The sequence below is a fragment of the Nipponia nippon genome, unplaced genomic scaffold, assembly GCF_047370975.1.
Source record: "Nipponia nippon isolate SJK-2023a ecotype South Korea unplaced genomic scaffold, ASM4737097v1 scaffold_8, whole genome shotgun sequence".
Classification (NCBI taxonomy): domain Eukaryota; kingdom Metazoa; phylum Chordata; class Aves; order Pelecaniformes; family Threskiornithidae; genus Nipponia; species Nipponia nippon.
The window spans coordinates 28,823,022-28,839,448 of NW_028262402.1; the positions used below are offsets into that span (position 1 = coordinate 28,823,022).

Below are 16,427 nucleotides of genomic sequence, written 5' to 3' on the forward strand. Positions count from 1 at the left end.
GATACACTGAGTGATCTTTGCAATGGCACTGGAAGCACAGATACACAAAACCCACTCCTTCTTCCTCTCTGCTACCAAATAAGCTAACCAGAGGCCAGCTAGTTTTTTCACTTGTGGAATTAAAAAAAAAATGGACAAAGAAGGACTAAGGGGATGACTAACTTCACTTTCATCAGAAGGAAGGTGTAGTTTTATCGCACTGTATCTACTTTTCACCGTTGTTTTTCATATAAAAGGCAACAAGAAGTTCCATTAGCAGATACATCATTCAGACCCATACTGTTGTGTAGGATTAGCTCACCTCTGTCCAAAGGTTTTTAAAGTTCTTGATCTTCCCTTGATGAACAGACAGGTGCACCTGCAAGAGATGATCATCTTGGCTGGTCCAGCTCAATAGTTCACAGATCAACAAGGCTTCTCCCATTGTTTGGGTCTTTGAATCAACTGGAAACAGTATGGGAACTTCTGATCAAAGCCTTCTTCATTATGTTTAATTATGTGCTGGCTCTATGTGTTCCTGGAGTTCTTCAGAGAAAGAAAAAAGGCCAGAAAAGGCCTATAACCCACTACTAAAGGAATCATACATCAGTGGTTATGGAATTAACATCCGAAGACCACTAATCTTTAAATGCTAAACCTCAAGTCATATGAGCTGATGAGAAGTAAGTGACAGTGGTAACACTACATGTTCACTAAACCAGACAAGCCATCAGTAAGTCAGCCGATTGTTACAATTATCTATAGCCATAGGATTTTGCCTGCAAGGGAAAAGAGTTACACATCCACACACAGAGGCAAAAAAAAAAAAAAAAAAAAAAAAATCACTGACAAAACCAAAGTGACAAAATAATTAAAGAAAAATTGAATTCCTGAGGTAAAAGGGGTTGGGAGTGGAAAATGACATATACATGCCGCATCTAGAATGCAGTAAGGAAAAAAAGGCAGCTCTTTTCAACTACAGGTTTGAAGTTTAGTCTCACACTAAATACAATTAGCTTTCTGAAATTCCCTCCAGGTTTCAAGGATAAAGGACAACTATATGTCTGCCACTTTAAGAATACATAAATAAACAACCCAAAAAATAAAAGAAAGTTAAGTTCTCAAAAGACGTTTTCCAGAATGCCTTGCAGGTTTAGTCTGTTTTTTAGGGCTTATCAACAGTAAAGCTAGGTATTAAGCATTTGTCTAAAATTAAACTGATTTATATGTAATAATTTTTTTTATTTTATTGCCTCCCACCGTAGCAATGTCACAACCAGATTCAATAATAGCTGGCTAAGGGACTCAGTGACATTTTGCCATATGCTTGCCCTTTAAAAAACTCCTTGTTTCACATTTTAGTTCAAAAAATACATAACCAAAAATTGAACACAAGAATCCAAAAAGCTGGATGTGAAATTTGGTATTAAAAACACACTGGCAGTTCTACCACATAGGAATCAAGCTGAAGAAGGAATTAGAGAATTGACTAGTGCCAAATGAGCCTGCAACAGCTTAATTAAAAAAAAAAAGTGCTTGTCAACATATAATTGTAAGTTCCACATTAATTCATGTACAGGTTTTTAAATAAAAAACAGTTTTAGTCTATTTGCTTTCCAACAGCTGAGAAGAACAAATGAAACATTTATCTATACAGAAACGTTTCAGTCATTCCTTGGCACAGCAAAACTAATCTTGCAAAAAAAAAAAATTTGCCTTTTACTGCAATATTATGCACACCTTTGGTACTAGAACAATGAAGATGCACGCATAGAGCATTTTTAAAGAGTTGCTTTAGAGCTCTTGTCTTCCCTCAAGCAGCACAGATAAGCAAAACTTCTTTTGTGTATTCTGGAATGATTTGCCTATGGCAACAGAAGACATAGTTCAATTTCAGTATTGTTCTGTCCTTCTACTATGGAACCATCATAAATGGCTATGAGAGTTGAGCCAAACAGCTTCCAAAACAGTGGTAAAGTCTATCACGTAGTAATATTAGATATTATTTCATTTCTTTTCACCCCATTGCTACAATTCTTCCCATGACTTTACACAATATAACAGGACTCTGAAGCACAAATGACTTTTTAAAGCATCCACATAATTCCTCTTACAGGCAATGCAAAACTACTCGCTGACTTGTATATGGTCCAACTTACTGACTGATCATTTAATAAATGCACAGCCTTCTGTGCTTAAAGACATCTTACAAGATGATGCTTTTATAAAAAATTTGAAGAAATTTAGTATTTATTCAAAGCCAGGAGAACCTTCCCTGCATCCCTTTACCCAAAGCTAAATTTTAACTCACTCCTAATTGCTCAGTCTACTGCAAATTACCTTACATTTAACCACAGGGCAAGAACATGCACAGACACCAGGGTAACAAGTTGTCACAGGTCGCTGTAATTGCCTTAATTTGTATACTTTTGCATCATGGCAAATACATAGCAGCTTAGCTTCTCTGTATTAATAGGTAGCTATCCTCCTCTTCAACTGAATCCAAAAAACATATGCACAGAAATAACCACTGCACAGGATACAACAGCAGCACCTTATTACTGTACAAGCCATATGCTTCCTACCATTCTATGGTAAATGCAAGTGAACTTTCAAATGTTATAATGCAAGTATTTTGTCCTTACTCATGCTTTTACAGATAGAGTTGACCCAAATAATGGATTATGATTTTAAGCAAGTTTACTCAGTTTGGTTTGGCAAGTTAGAGACACAGGTCTCTGGAAACTAGAGAGGGAAATGTCTATTGAAAAAGTAAGAAGTTTCTCTGTTCTCTGCTTACGTGTCTCCTCATAGGGGGTACTTTGGTCATCAGCCTTTGTTTGAAGCCTAGGTTTAATTGCTATTGTGCTAGTCTGAGAAACATTGTTCCAAAGTCAAAAGGATGACCCGAACATTCTGGAAGAGCAAGCCCAGGGCAAACATACCTAACCCTGCTGTTAGAAGGTAACGGAGTGGTAAGTTACTGCACTTAGCTAAGTCTGTTAGGTTAATTAATCATGGCAAATCAAACTCTTGGGTTCACATCTCTTTAGGAGGCTGGCTGATCTTTCTGAGTGACATCTGAAGTGTACAGTAGCCAGTTCTCAACAATCCAGGCTAGTAACACTGCTACACACACCTTCCAACACTGAGGGAATGTAAGTTTCATATCATATTTTAAAGAGCAGGGGGGGCAGGATGGATCTGCTATTTGACAGATCACTTTCAAGCTTTTTGGGTCACCAGTACTCGGTGGATCATAAGTAACAAATTATTCTTGGACATGCGTTCTGAGACCTTAGAGCCTGGTACACACTGAGAAGATGTCACTGCAACACTAAATTGAAAATAAGCATAATTAAAATATTTTCCTAAACCATGCTTAAGAATTTGTGACATCAGTTAGTTTTGCAAGAGCAAATATTTTGCTGACATACTTGAAACATTTTTTTTTTTCTCTCTAATGCAGCAGGCTTCTACAACTCTATTCACAAAGGCCCACAGTAAAGAACATATTTTGCTTCCTGCATTCAGGGCTGACAGTTCATCCTTTAACAACCATTGATTCTTACAGTTTACATCCAATTTCTGTAGCTGTTTTATTACTTACTCATGACATAATCACTACTTCTCTTCAAGATGAGCAGTGGCAGGCCACCAATTTGGGGGAGAGGGCCCGAAGACACCAAAAACAGTGTGGGGGTAAAGTAAGCCAAGTAATTATACATCAATACTTAAGACTTGTGCTACAGCAGCTACCTACCAATTTTAAAAGCAGAAAACAAAAAAAGCATAAGCATTCAAAATTTTTATTAGGACAAGCTATTATTCACAGCATTGATTAGAATGTCAAAATGTAACTGTTATGAACCTCAACGTAAGTAACCAATAAGGATATTGACATATAAGTAGTAATTCAGCACTTAAAAAAAGGAGGGCCACAAAATACTTGAGAGACCAGGTTAGAAGACACAGTTACCCACATTAACTCTGTACACAACCATAGCTATGACAAGCTGTACTATGAGCCCATTTACTCACAGATTTGAGACACACATGCTTAAACTTCTCCACAGCAATCGTAACAGGCAGCATTTAATGAATCAGAAGTCTTTGTTGGACACAAATACTGACATCAGCTGGGGGTAGGGGGAGGAATTAGAGTGAAGTTATTGGGTAAATTAAGGCCTCCTCTAGTCACAAGAAAATGGACAGATAATTTTGTTAGGAATTACTGCAATGAAAGAGTAAACAGTAACATTTTGCAAAGTGAAGCATGATCACACTGATACAAAGACCCTAAGCCCATACTCAAAAGCACAGAAGAATTTCTCCCTACAGACCTGATTTTAAGAAACGATTATAGACATGATTAGACAATTGTAATCAGCAGTAATTTTCATCCTAAATCAGTAGTAATTTTCATCTTTGCAATGACCAGAAAAAAAAAAAAATCCTAAAAGAGGACTCAGGAAAAATGATCTCTTGCCTTTAGTCTGCATCTTGAAAAAGCTGAGCAACCAGTCATGAACTGAATTTGTCTTACTTTCTTTTTTTGTCTTACTTTCTTCACCTTCAGCCATTTTAGCTTACATTAAAGCAGTTCTCATATAAATGCATTCAAATAACTGTTTACAGTGGAAACGTAAATCACTTAAGTGAAAACACTTGTTGTTAAGAATGGCGAGTCTCTTGCCATGGCTACTAACCAATAATGTAATCTTCATTTTTCCAGCCCAACTGCAAAATATTCACTCACTGTCTACAATGTTAGTAGGAATTCCAACCTGAACAGATTACCAGCTTTAAATGGTGAATAGCTGCAATAGATGTCAAAGTTGTAATATGCAGTAACAGCAAGGGACTGAAAACAAAATTCAACATTGTATTATGAGCTCTAACTAAAGCTAACTGCGCTGTTTTTGATACATTTGGAGGGTCAGTGGAAGAACAGTACTTTAAAACAAAAATTGCTACTTATAGAAGAGTAGTATAGCTGTAGACAAAAGATATCAGAGATTTGTAATACTAATACTACAGTAAACACGAGATTCATCAGCAAGGACAATGGTAACTTATTAAACTGCTGATCGTACTTTTTTTCTATAAAAGATGAGAACCATCAGCATTGTAACATTACATGGTATTTTCTTTGTTTACATACAGGTCTTTCAGACTTTTGGTGGAAAACACAACACATGCTGCATAACTAGAAGTCAGGAGGGGGTGGAAGGGGCAGGCCAACAGAGAGGGAAAAATCAAGCTGTGAAACCACTGACTCTCCCTAGAAGCAGTGGAGACATCAGAACAGTCCAATCCTCATATTGTTGGTGCTTTTCAAAACATGGAAGAAAAATGCATGAAGTGCTATTTCTGAAAACAGTATGGTATCTGCATACTCGTGAAACTAATCAGAAGATAGACCCACTATCAGTCAAGAAGGGGTTAGTATGTAAATTATGACAGGAGCTTGACCCCTACAAATCGATGGGCCCTGACGCCATCCATCCGAGGGTGTTGAGAGCTGGCTGATGCCATTGCGGGGCCACTCTCCATAATCTTTGAGAAGTCGTGGAGACCGGGGGATGTCCCAGAGGACTGGAGGAAGGCGAATATTACTCCTATATACAAGAAGGGCTCAAGGGAGAATCTGGGTAATTATAGGCCCATCAGTCTTACTTCAGTCCCTGGGAAAGTTATGGAATGGATCCTCCTGGGGGCCATCACGAGTCAAATGAAGCACGTGATTGGGAAAAGCCAACATGGCTTCACCAAGGGCAGATCTTCACCAAGGGCAGATCATGCCTGACAAATCTGGTGGCCTCCTACGATAATGTGACCTGCTCAGTTGACATGAGGCGAGCGGTCGACGTTGTCTACCTGGACTTCTCCAAGGCTTTCGATATGGTTCCCCACAGCCTCCTCCTGGAGAAACTGATGCGTTATGGCCTAGGCAAGTGGTTTGTGCAGTGGGTGAGGAATTGGCTGATGGGACGGACTAGAAGGGTGGTGGTAAATGGCTCTTTTTCAAACTGGCAACCTGTCACAAGCGGGGTCCCCCAGGGATTGATATCAGACCCAACGCTATTCAGTACCTTCATAAGTGATCTGGATAACGGGATCAAGTGCAGACTAATGAAGTTGGCAGATGATACCAAACTGAGTGGGGAAGCAGACACCCTGGAAGGGAGAGCCACCCTGCAGGAAGATTTGGATAGGCTGGAAGTGGGCTAAGAAGAACCTTATGAAGTTTAACAAGGACAAGTGTAAGGTCTTGCACCTGGGAAAACATAATCCAGGAGTGCAGCTCAGACTGGGATCCACCTGGCTGGAAAGCAGCTCCATGGAAAGGGACCTGGGGGTCCTGGTGGACAGAAAGCTCAACATGAGTGAATAGGGTGCTGCTGTGGCCAAGGAGGGCAAAAGGATGCTGAGTTGCATCAAAAAGGGCATCACCAGCAGAGATAAAGAAGTCATTGTCCCACTCTACTCGGTGCTTGTCAGGCCACAGCTGGAATACTGTGTACAGTTCTGGTTCCTGGTATATAAAAAAGATGTGGACAGGCTGGAGGGGGTCCAGAGAAGGGCCACCAAGATGACCAAGGGTCTGGGAAGCCTGCCATATGAGGATAGGCTGAGAGAGCTGGGTTTGTTCAGCCTTGAGAAAAGGAAGCTTAGAGGTGATCTCATTACCATATACCAGCACTTAAAAGGGAGCTACAAAGAAGATGGAGACTCCCTTTTTACAAGGAGTCTCATGGTGAGGACAAGGGGTAACAGGTACAAGTTACTCCCAGGGAGATTCCGATTGGACACGAGAGGAAAATTTTACACAATGAGAACAGACAACCACTGTAATAATCTCCCCAGGAAAGTGGTTGACTCTGCTATGCTGAACATGTTTAAGACTCAGCTGGACAAGGTGCTGGGCCATCTCGTCTAGACTGTGCTCTTGCCTAGAAAGGTTGGACCAGATGGCCCTTGAGGTCCCTTCCAACCTGGTATTCTATGATTCTATGAAGTATTTAAGAGAAGGAAGAACTGTTTCAAGTTACTCTGAAAAGTTATTTACTGGATTGTGGAAAAAATATACTTTAAGAGAACACCTGCGTAAGTTTGAGTATATGGCAATTTTTGTTCAGAAACAGCTGCCTTAAACCACTGAATTCCTCTGGTTCTGTAGTAGCAGAAAGGTGACAAAATGATGGCAAGAAGGAAGTCAAGACTCTAAGAATGAGGACCACCTTGGAATCACTTGTTCCCTACCATACCTTGCTTGTCCCAGAGCAAACATGCTTTCCTTTCTTAGACTTTGATAATAAGCTTTGATTAAAAACCCTGCTTTGAAATTACTTCACTGTGCATGCAGCATGAATGGAAATGAAATGAGAAAGTAAATTAATTGAGATAGGACTTCAGATTGAGAACTTTCAGCGGCAGCAACAGGTAGAAATAGACTTTTCTCTTTTTAGCTTTGTAATCTAATTTTTCTCTCCAGAAAGCTTTATCTCTGACCTGAACTAGATTCAGTAACACAAACATTTAACTGTATTTCCTGAGATCTTGCATCAATCTAGGTATTGGTAATAACAACAACCCCCAAAAAAACCCACATTCCTCTTTCCTTTTGGAAATGCACATACTTATTTGCAGAGAGGACTAAATTGTCCTGTAGTACTTGAAACAAGGTTGAGCCTACTCAGCTGAGGAGCAGAGAAGGTGAGAAATAGAAATTCAAAGAAGGAAAAAGTGAGGTATCTTCCAATGAAAACAGGACCTCAGAAGGCAGGGTATCCTTCCCCATAAAAGCAGGTGAGGCTTTCTAGAAGTCTGTCCTACAGATAAACAGCACACACACAAGAAGAGACAACCACGCTTCTGCCTTTTATGCTGATCCCTGCTTCATATTTAACCTTGAACCACCTCTGCCCAAACATAAAGTCTCCTAGAAATGTGGTTAGAGGCCTAAGTATGACTGAAAACTAGGATGTTTATTCACAGTGAAATCTCCCACACACCCCCTCTTCTCCTCCTGCAATGAATGTTACACATATAGGGAAAAACAAAAAAAACCCTCATCTCAAATGAATCCATATAAATTCCGTTCTTCAAGCATCTAGCCTAAAACAATCTGTAATGCAATGCTTCCTTCACCCCTGGTTCCCCATCAAGGTCACAGCAAGATATTACCATTTGAAAATGTACTTTTAATCCATTATTAATACAGCCACATGTCCCTAGTGATATGAAATAACATAAATTTGTCTCCTCTCTGTTCAAACAAGCCACAGGTATACAGAGAGGTGTAACTGAGGGTAGGAGTGAATCTCCTCCCCAACTGTTTAGCAGTTAAGAGAGCACATGAACCAGAAGACGGACTGCTTGCCCTCTCTGTCTTATGGCTGGCACCTAACAATAAAGTATGCTTTTTTTGACAAAATGGAGGTGCAGAAGATGGAGAGATGTAATTCACCCGAGGTACACTCCTGCAAGCTAGGGACTGAAAGAGATTTCTATCCTTATTCACTCCTAGAGAAGCCTTTTCCTCCTCCCTTCAGCAGTAGAGAGATGTCCCTGAGGACAGCCACTGTGAATGCTCCCTTCCCCTACCAACATGATGTCAAGCGTATGAGTATCCAACAATCTGTCGTTTCCAAGTATATCAAACACCTGCATATTCCTTAACCCTAAAAGCACTTAAAAGTCAGATCTTTATGAAGTCACGTGAAAGGCAGAATTTGATGTTAAGCTATATTTTGAATATACTCTTGTCCGAGCATGGATTTTGACCAATCTTATCTCACAAAACTGCAGCTCCACTGATGGGAAAACAGCCATTAATGAATTTGTGCATTATCTTTCACCATTAAGAACTTCTGAAGGGGATTAATGAACAACAACATCATTATGTTCACTTAAAACAGCTCTGCAACTGGAAGGTTTTGAGAAGGAAGTAGTAAATTAATCTCCAACATATTCACTCCCATTCTGATTTCACTTTGGTGTTCAATCATTGCCTAAAACACACATGGTTATAGAACAGTCCAGGCAAGCAATTGTCCATAATCATACAGCTGTAACCAACTTTCTTCCAAGTATAATTATGCAAGTTATACAATGTACATCCTTCCAAGCATTATTTTTATTTTATCATTCCTAGAAAATTGAATAAAGACAGTCTAATCTGCAAACATTTTTACAGTTCAAGTTGAAGACCAGAGATAAGTTACAGACATGTAGAATAGCAGACACAATACTTGCCAGTAAATGGTATGTACTTACCTTTGCATACTAGAAGCCTAAGCACTGCACTGAATTTTAGCAGATGTTATGTTTGTTAAGGCATTTGGAAAAGGTTACCAAGAAAACTTAACAGAAACGTCACCAGAGAAGTGTTCTAGAACATGCCTCTCCCATGCTACTCAGCTCGCAACACTTATATTAAATATGAAAATTTCCAGCTTTCTAGATTTAAAAATCTCAACAGTAAACACAAGATTATACACTGGACTTAAGCTACCTTTGTTCAGCATACTCGGGAAGAATTCTGCACAAGGAACATAAATACTAAATTAGGAAAATGAGTTATGCAACAGAAATAATTATTAGATTTTAATAAATACCAGACCAGAAGTGTTACATCTAATAAATCTTTCAGTTTTTACGCACTTAGGTTAAGAGGTTATGATATAGCAAAGTTCATTTTTACATTTAAATTGGATTAATACAAGTTCAGAAGAAAAAAAAAAAAGGGGGTTTTTTTGAAAGAGGGTCAAATAGAAGTCTACATAAGTGAAATTTTACAGACCTCACCATGATGGCATAGACTGGCTGGAACAGCTTACTATGCTTTAGAATAAGTCAAAGAACATCACTGGAAAAAGTCAAGCTTACTACTTTTTCATTTTATATATGACTGGCCACATCTGGGTAGAGTAGTATTGTGCTAAGAAGTAGCATCAGTGGTGGACATTGAATTCCCAGGTAATGTTACACTTTACAACCTAGTTAGCATAGTAACCTTAAAATAAATTAAACTTACAAACATTCCCTGTATTCATTAATTGTTTTGCTCTAGCTGGAATCTAAGGAGAGAAAACAAAGCAACACAATGGATAGGAAAAAAAAAGCCTCTGAGGCACACATTCAGAAGGAACCATCATCTTAATAGGCTACTCCCAAAGTTACGTAGTTACTTTGCCAAGACTGGGATCTCAGGATTCAAGACTCTGAACCATTAGCAAAACTGTCTGAACACGAAAGGATGGAAGATCCACCAGTTGCCTTGAAGAAGGCAATGCATTAAGAATAGCTAGGTTACCACACACCACCAATCGCTCAAGAAAGGCAGCTGTAGTGATTGAACCCTGGGCCCTTCAGCTGAGGTAGCTGGCACTGTTAGAAGGGGACCCCCAGCTACAATGCAGCCAGAGAACAGGACCCACGTACAGCTAGGCCAGAAGTAGTGAAGTGAAAATGAAGAGATGACTTCAAAGACGGCAAGTGGACTCAACAGTTGGTCACCATGATAAAAATGTTCTCCCTACACAAGGCCACCGTAAGTCAGCACTGTGAGAACAACTGGCAAACTAATGGAAAACACAACAACAAAGGAGTAACTAAAATGATACAAGTCATTTTGTTCAAACTATCATATGGAACCGAAGGTCTAAAGCTCAACAGTCATTCTGTATAAGTTAAGTATTTACTAAATCATTTAAATCCGCAGAACTGCTCTTGAGATAAGTATCTACTCTCACCAGTACTTGTAGGTGCAGACCTCGAATACCATATCAGAACATTCAACAGTAACATTAAAAAAAACAAAATAAAACAACACCAAATGAACCAAGCAAACAAAACCCAAACCAGGAGCTAATCAGCTCTTAGGGGTTTATAAGCTTTAGTCTTATCAAAAAGACTATAAAAACCTACTTGTAAGTGCTTACAGTATACTGCCAGTAACTCTTATTCTGCAAGCAGATCTCAAAAAAAAAAACAACCCACCAAAACAGAAGATATTTCAACAACATTTCAGCCACCTTGCAATTAACTGCGAAGATTAGAATACCATTAGGCTAGTTAAGGCTAGTAGTCACCACAGGTAATGACAATTTCTATATGTTTCAGCATTTTGTGGATACATTTCAACAAAGTTTCCAAGTAAGCAAGTCAAACAAGACCTCATATAGCAGAGATTTACAGCAGTTTCACAACACACATTACAGGAAAGAAACATAAAAAGGTAACCCGGATTTGTAGAGCCATTCTCCATAATCTGATAGCCAAATCAGTTTACCTCCTGAATTCCGCATGCCATCAGCAAATTCACTTTTTACACTACAATGGAAAGTTAACTGCAACCACCACATGGTGAAAGCAGCAAGTTTGAACTACATTATTTTACCGTTATTTGAAATGGATCAGTGATGAGGCCCCCTTGTCACTACAATCAACTGTTCACAGATAAATACAAATTAGTTAACTACACTGTTTCAAGGAACTCAACACTTATCCATGTCATAGAGATGTGGATGGAAGCAGTCTGCACATTTAGACAAGGAAGGTCACATTCCCCATTCCTTTACGTCACGTGGTATGCTGACACCTAGGTAGTATCTGAATAGCAAGTGGGACACACCTTGACATACAGAAAGTACTCCTTAGGAAAACCAGTGACAAGAAAGATCAGCGTCCACCTTCCAATCATAAAACCACCAAACTCTGAAGTGTAGTAAGAGAAGGAAAATGAGAAAAACTACAAACCAAAAAATTCTCTCACACCTGGTATGAGAAGCAATCTATCTAACCATACAACAGGAAATAACTTTCCATAACAGTGATTCTCTCTCTTGGCTCAGCTTCAGTGAGCAGCTTTCGAAAGAGGTTTTTTCAACCACTTCGTTGAATCGGTTTTAGTCATCTACAAAAACATATTCTCATGCCATATGATCAAGAAGTCAAGTCTGATCTTTCTAATACCTGGGGAAAGAAAGGAAGGGAGGCAAGGAAAACCAAAACGAAAGCATGAAAAGTTTATAGCAACAGGCTTCATTCTAAAAAAAATGGCTGTTTCTTTTCTTCAGAAAACAGAATCTTACGGAAAATCTTTCATTATTAAGCAAATTATGCATTACATTAAAAAAACACTTTAAAACAGATATTGCATCAGCTAGATGTTTACAGATCTGAACATGTCAAAGAGTGCAGCTTGGCAACAGATAGCAAGGAAAGATACAGGGAAAGAAGTCAATGGAAGAATACTACTGGGATTGAGAAAATACACAAGAAGTATTGAAGTATAAGATCAACTAAAAGTGTTTATGATTTACTTGATTGAAGATTCACTGAAAAGTATTTCTTGTTGAAAGAAATTGGTTAATTTCTAACGTTTTCAGCAAGCTGATCACTGAGACTGCATTTCTTGCAGTCGTCTTTTTTGTCAGTCTCACTTCCCAATACGAAAAAGTAAACAGTTTTGGAAAAGAAGATTTTACTTGTATCTGTTTTTTAATTTGGTTAAACACAGCCTAGCATTACCCACAATGACAAAAACACTGGAGTGTCTTCACTTAGTGGTACCAAAGACACAAGGATACTGCAAGTTTTTCAACTAGATCAGCTCCTCATGGGATAGTAAGACCCACAATATTGATTTCTGACCAACTCATCAACACAACCAAGACAGAAAGAAAAATCTTCTAGGTGTCATAGAAAAGAACACAATTGCAAGCTGTAGTGAAGATGCTATTGACAAGAAACTTCACAAAGCTAATGAAGTAGAGCTGAATTTTACAGAATAAAATTCAGTTCCAGAAACAGCACTACAACGTACCAGAATTAAGAAACATGACTATTTTTAAGTGATCCATTATTTAAACAGATGTGTTGTGGATGGCCTATTTTTATTCTGTTTATTTCACTCTTCAACCTAAGAAATCAGCTTAAGTATCCAAAGGCCTATTCTGAGGGGGGAGCTACACACTAAAAGAGTGAAATGTATTGAGGTAAGAGAGCGATAATGTCAAAATTTGGTGGCTATCATAATGAATGACTAATTAGCTACAACTGGTAAGCTGTTCCAGTGGCTTTACCAATATTGCCTTCAGGTTGTTAAATGTGGAAAAAAAAGTAACCGACTGCTGCAGGAATCTACTGATATATCAAGTTACAGACTTTTGCTCGGACTTTTCCATCTAGAATTAACACAGTTGGCTCAGGAGCCATGACGTAGATACACATTCCAAAATGATCTTGTAATTTGGACAACTCCATTTAAGTTTTACATTGTTGTAAACTCATTGTTATAAATTATTTTCTCCTCACCGGTTAATCAACACTTGTCAATGGGGATGGAAAAAGCAGCAGAAGTATTACTATATGATGCTTAATTCTAGCATTAAAGTGCAGTATTTATTTCTATCTCAGTAAAGGCTGTATGATTATGCCATGCCAGTGCTTCTCCACTAGAAGCTTCCAAAGCAAAGTAGACAAAGACGACTGAGCTAGGACATTTGTTACTTTAGGGCAGCGCTCAGATATTAACAGAAGCCATGGCTACCCATGTGTATATGATTGAATAGAGACCGTGTCTTTAAATATTATCCTTGAAAAATGAAATATTTACTATGAATTACAGTAACATGTCTAAGCAATATAAAGCATTGTGTCTGAGTACCTGCAGCATTCACCCTTAAGTTACAACCCAGATATAAATCTGTTTCACGGCAGACCACTTTAGATATGCTCAACAAACTACCTTCAAACGTTATTTTGGTTTTACGTCATAAGCAAGCAAAAAAACAAGCCATATTCATTGAAGCCAGAAGGGGGTGCTCTGAATAACTGAGGTGGGGGGTACTGAACTGAGCATTTGCCTTGTGTTAGGAGAGGTCAGAAGCGTGCTGTCTTGTTTTAGTCTGGGAGCTCACTTAAGTTCACGATGTCATGCCTTTTTTACAAAAAAGGAATCTGAAAAGCGGGAACGCTCCTTGTAGCGAAAAGGAAATACTTCAGTTTGTGCTATTGTCATCACAAGGGCAAATCCATCTGTGACAGAAAACTAGGAACACAAAGACCTGGCAAGTGTTAATTCCAGTTTTGTATCCCATGATTTGTGAGCTGTTCAAGATACTGACAAGGAGACGCAGGGAATGCAAAGAAATCCAAAAAGCCTGGGCTACGGTTTTTACCTACACAATGCCTATTCTGACATAACTAGTTCAGGTCCTTTTAATGTGACTGTGCTGAGTTGATACCTTACACCGAACCACATCCTGAAATGAACGAAACGGCCCTCGATCATTCTGCAAGTGTAATACAGTATTTCATCTCTGCCAGCACTTTGATGCATCAGCCTCCCCCCACCCAAAAAGAGAAAAAGATACGCACATTCCAATCAAGCCTCTCTCAGCGGGGCTCACCCAGTTCCCCCCTTCCTTCCCTCCCTTCCTCCCTCGCCCCAGGCCTTGCCAGGTTCCCAAACCCCCTCTGATTTTAGGTTTCATTTTGTTGTAAACAGCAAAACGAAAGGAGAAAGCTTCCAAAGCGAGGATCCTTACCCTTGAAATCCCGCCATGCGCGCAATAAGGAGGGTGAATTGTTTTTCCTCTTTTTTTTGGATGGGAGATGAGGGGGGAGGGGGAAGAAACAAAAGCCTAAACGGAGGAGAGGCTAAGCGGCGGAGACAGAGGGAGAAGGCGGAGACCCTGGTGGAGGAGCAGGGCGAGCGTCAGCCATGTTGTGTGTGTGTTGGTCCAGTATTTACAAACCTGCAGCTGCAGCAGCGCTTGGAGTCTGGGAGAGAGGGGAACGAAGGGAGGGAGAGAGAAAGGCGAGGAGGGAGGAGAGGCAGGGAGAGGGAGAGGGAAGGGAGGGAGGGAGGGAGGAGGGGAGAGCGGCGGCAGCAGCAGCAGACAAAGGATCCCAGCGCAGCCCGAGCGGAGCGCGCACAGGCTCGCACACGCACGCACACGCTCACGCACACGCGGGGCGCCTCGCACCGCGGCAGCGCTGCCCGCAGCCCTGCCGCTGCCAGCCCCGGGCGGCGGCTCCCCCTCCGGCTGCCGCGGCCCGGCCCGGCCCCGCCGCCACTGCACTCACGCCCCCTTCGCCCCGCTTTCCCGCGGCGGGAGGGGAGCGGGGAGGCCGGGGCGCGCTTCCCCACGCCTCCGCCTCCCCCGGAGTGCGCTATCGAGGGGGAGGCTTATCTGCCGGCAGCCCCTCGGCGGGCCCCAGCCCACGTACAATAGCTCCGCAGAGGGGAGGGGGGCGACCCCTCCCCTCCGGCAGGGGACGGAGGACGGATGCCGAGCGGGGCCCGTGCCAGGGGAGGGCGGCAGCCCCCGGAGCCGGGAAGGGTGGGGGTTGCCAGGCAGCCGGGGCGCTGCGGGGGAAGGGAGGGCAGAGACCGCAACATGAGCCCGGGGCCCCCGCGGCCCCGCTGCCGCCCGCCTCCCGCTGCTTCCGGGCGGGCCGCTGAGGCGGGGGCGGGACGGGAGGGGCGCCGGACCGCGGCGGGGGAGGGGGCGCGGGGCCGGGACGCCGCGGGCGGACACATAATGTCAGCCCCGGGGGAGGGGAGGCGAGGCGAGGCGAAGCTGGGCTGGCAGCGGCGGCTCCGGCTCCCCCCACAGCGACTCCCTCCGGCTCTGCCCGGTACTGGGCCGGGCCAGGCCAAGGGCGGCGCGACGGGCTGCGCTCTCCCCCCCTCCCCCCCGCCTCCCCTCCCCCGCCTTCCCCGCTCGCTCACCTGCCGGCGGGACGGGCGCCCAGGGGTGCCAGGCGGGCGGCCCGGGGGTGCCAGCGCTGCAGCCGCTGCCGCAGCCCCCTGCCTCGCCGGGCCGCTCAGCTCCTCCGCGGCGGCAGCGGGGACGGCCGCTCCCCTTGTCTCGTTTGCCCCCCTCCGCCGCCGCTGCCTCCTGCTCGCCTCTGCCACATTTGGATCCCCCTCTCCCTACGCCAGCTCCGCCGCCAGGATAGAGGCCTCCTCACCTTCCTGCCAAATAGTGAGCCGCCCGCATCGAGCCGTTCAAAACACAGGGCCGGGCCCCGCCCTCCTCCCCCGCCCTGCCCTGCCCCCCCGCGCCGCGCAGGCGCCCTGCGCCGCCCAAACTGCGACAGGAGCGAGGGACGCGCTCCCCCGCCCCGCCCGCCCTCGCCGAGCCCAGCGCGCCTGCGCGCCCGCCGCCGCCCGCCGCCCCTCTGCCGCCGCTTCGGCCCGCGCGCTACCCACCGTCGCGGCGGTGCCGCGGGGCGCTGCCGGAGCCCTCCGGCGGGCGGCTGGCGGGCCGCCTCGGAACACGGCCTACCCGGCCCTGGGGCGGCGGGCGGCCCTCGCCCCGCCCCGCCCGCTCGCTCTCCGCAGCGCGCCCAGCGCCGCCTCACGGGCGGGTCGTAGCGGGCCGCGGCGGCGGTGCCGCTCAGCAGCCGCGGCTCCTCCCCGGGCA

General features: G+C 43.3%; 1 protein-coding gene across 6 annotated transcripts in view; it reads right to left on the bottom strand.

Annotated features, from left to right (window-relative positions):
- The window catches only part of SPIN1 (spindlin 1), a 57,033-nt gene extending 40,696 nt beyond the window's left edge, over positions 1 to 16,337 (bottom strand). For 2 of the 6 annotated variants that reach the window (XM_087741856.1, XM_087741862.1), the window contains exon 1: positions 15,731 to 15,966. The gene's annotated coding sequence lies outside the window, so the exon portion shown is untranslated. The other 4 variants (XM_087741858.1, XM_087741860.1, XM_087741857.1 and 1 more) reach the window with 4 other exon arrangements.
- Between the last annotated feature and the right edge of the window lie 90 nt (positions 16,338 to 16,427).